The sequence below is a fragment of the Haemaphysalis longicornis genome, unplaced genomic scaffold (genome assembly GCF_048455015.1).
Source record: "Haemaphysalis longicornis isolate Haplotype H1 unplaced genomic scaffold, Haemaphysalis longicornis Haplotype H1 scaffold_6, whole genome shotgun sequence".
Taxonomy (NCBI): Eukaryota; Metazoa; Arthropoda; class Arachnida; order Ixodida; family Ixodidae; genus Haemaphysalis; species Haemaphysalis longicornis.
In genome coordinates this window covers 17030991-17033340 of record NW_027526407.1, presented here as the reverse complement: position 1 = coordinate 17033340, position 2350 = coordinate 17030991, and the positions used below count along the sequence as shown (strand labels likewise).

The window sequence follows — 2350 nt, the reverse complement described above, 5'->3', positions numbered from 1 at the left end:
AAAGCAACAAAGGTTGCTTCCTCGTGTTTACTGTTTCGGCTCGTGCATACAGATTCCTGCATAGCCATGGAAGCCTCATCCTACCCCACCCACGGACAATTCGTTCCGTCTGCCCATCGTTTGGAATGAGTTCCCAAAATGAGCCGCAGGATGCAGCGTTCCTTAGCTACATTGCTAAAAGAATTGGCGACTTAAGCGAAGATCAACGTCACGTAACCTTAATAGTCGATGAGATTCATATCAAGCCATTTTTTTTAATACAAAGGCGGAAGCGTTTCCGGCGTTGCACCGAACTCCGGACAAGCAGCGAACAGCGCGTTCGTCTTCATGGGGCACAGCTTGATAAACAAGCTTATGAAAGTTGTGCACATCGTTCCCGTCCACAAGCTAAGCGCCGAGTTTCTGTACAAGTTGTTGAGAGAAGTAATCTGTGGTCTGGAAAAGATTGGCTTCAAGGTGACCGGCGTTGTAACAGACAATAACGCAATTAACAGAAAAGCGATGTTGCCATTTAAACCCACCGTCGTCCCGGCCATTCCAACGTCCTCTCCAAAGTCCCCCTCAAATGATTTTGTGTTTCCACATCTGTGCGACGGGCAAAGGCCAATGTTTTTTGTGATAGGCCCTGTCCAAATACTGAAATGCATGCGCAATAACTGGCTGAAAAAACCAATGCTTCTGGTTTCCAGCATTCAAACCGGATGAAACAGGGCACTGGCAAATGCTATACGCATATTTCAAAACCATTAAAGCCGCTCGTGAATTGGAATGTGACCATCTGCTGCGATACGGGTACACTGTGTCTAGGGAAGCTTTCTCCCCATCGGATATAGAAAAACAAAACGTCCAGTTGCTCTCCAAGTGTTCAGTGAGTCTGGGCCAAACGCACTTCGTGCAATTGGGGCAAAGCACCAGCTGAAACACTACGGGGAGACAGCGAGTTTCATGGGAACCATCGTCAAATGGAGGAAAATCGTCAACCTGAAAACGCCCGTCAAAGGAGCTCGCTTTCGTGATGACTTCAAAAAGCCCGTGTTTCCTTCGGAAAGGGACACCAATCTGTCGTTTTTGTATGACTTCCTTGACTGGCTGGAGTACTGCAAAAAGAAACAGGCCGACACCTGCAAGCTGGCGAAGAAGACTCACGGTGCTCTACACCACACCCAGACCACCCAACCTCTGATAGATATCTGCAGATACTGCTTTGATGAGCTGCACATGTCGTTCTTCCTGCTCGGCAAATTCCACACAGACCTCCTAGAAATTGGCTTGAAAGGTACAGGCGGCTGGCTGGTTTCAATATCACGTATACATAAGGCAGCTCTACGAAGCGGAGACCAAGCTGCGGCTTCAAAACACACTGCCCCAAATAGGGACGTCATCCGAAAGGACTGGAAGTAAAGCCGAAGGAGAGAGAGAGAAGGCTCTTTATAAACTGGTGAGGTAAAGCCGAAAGAGACCACCATTGGGATGACTTTCACAAGCGAGCAGACGGACCGCGGCCAACCTGCAATGTCGTTGTCACCGTGCAAGCGCTGCCGAAACTCACAGACATCGTCCGTGTCCTGGCTTTTGTCGCCAGATACGCAGTGCACATCGCCCTGAAGCGGCTGAAAAGTGAAAGTTGCAAGGACGCCCCGACTGTGGATAAGAGCATCGCGGTTGCAGCGACCGATCCAATATACAGCCTTGTCAAGGATAAGGATATTTACAGGGGAGGATTTGTTTAGCCTGAAATGGCAGTGGTGGACGCTGTGGCCAACAACTATTTTGTCGTCGAAGAGCTCTCTAAACGATCAGAGTTCTTCAATGTTCCCAACCAGCGACAGCCCCTCGCTGAGCTAACGTCAGAGCTGCTGAATGACGACGACTCTTCCGACTTCAAAGACTGCGAACAAGGACACAAAAGTGAAGTTTATTTAAAGCGTGCGCTGTGGTGCATTACCTACATCCTACTCAAGAATTTTTGCCAAGTGCTCAATGACAAAGTGCAGGACACAAACAACAAGTCCAGAAAAAGGAAACTGCAGACACTGACAAATAAATGATCCAATGTTTCAAGGCTCTCGAAAAAAAAACTCAGTTGTGCGATTTTTGCCTTTTTTGTTTATTATACCATAAAGCGAGAAGCAGGCGGCTGCGACAAAAACTCCTGCAATTGCTTGTCCACAGCGTTCGCGTACGGGCGGAGCAAGCCCACTAGCTTTACGTCACTGAGCAAGCCTCCCGGCCTTGAAACCTTCTCAAGGTGGAGTTGAGAACGATACGTGTGGCTAAGGCGTCATCATTCTCACTACCTTTCCCTCACACGTCTCATGCGTCACTCTCTAGGAAGGTCCTCCCCTGACAC

General features: G+C 48.7%; 1 pseudogene; it reads left to right on the top strand.

Moving 5' to 3' along the window:
- Positions 1–721: 721 nt before the first annotated feature.
- Positions 722–2048, top strand: LOC144142927 (uncharacterized; annotated as a pseudogene).
- The last annotated feature ends 302 nt before the right edge of the window (positions 2049–2350 follow it).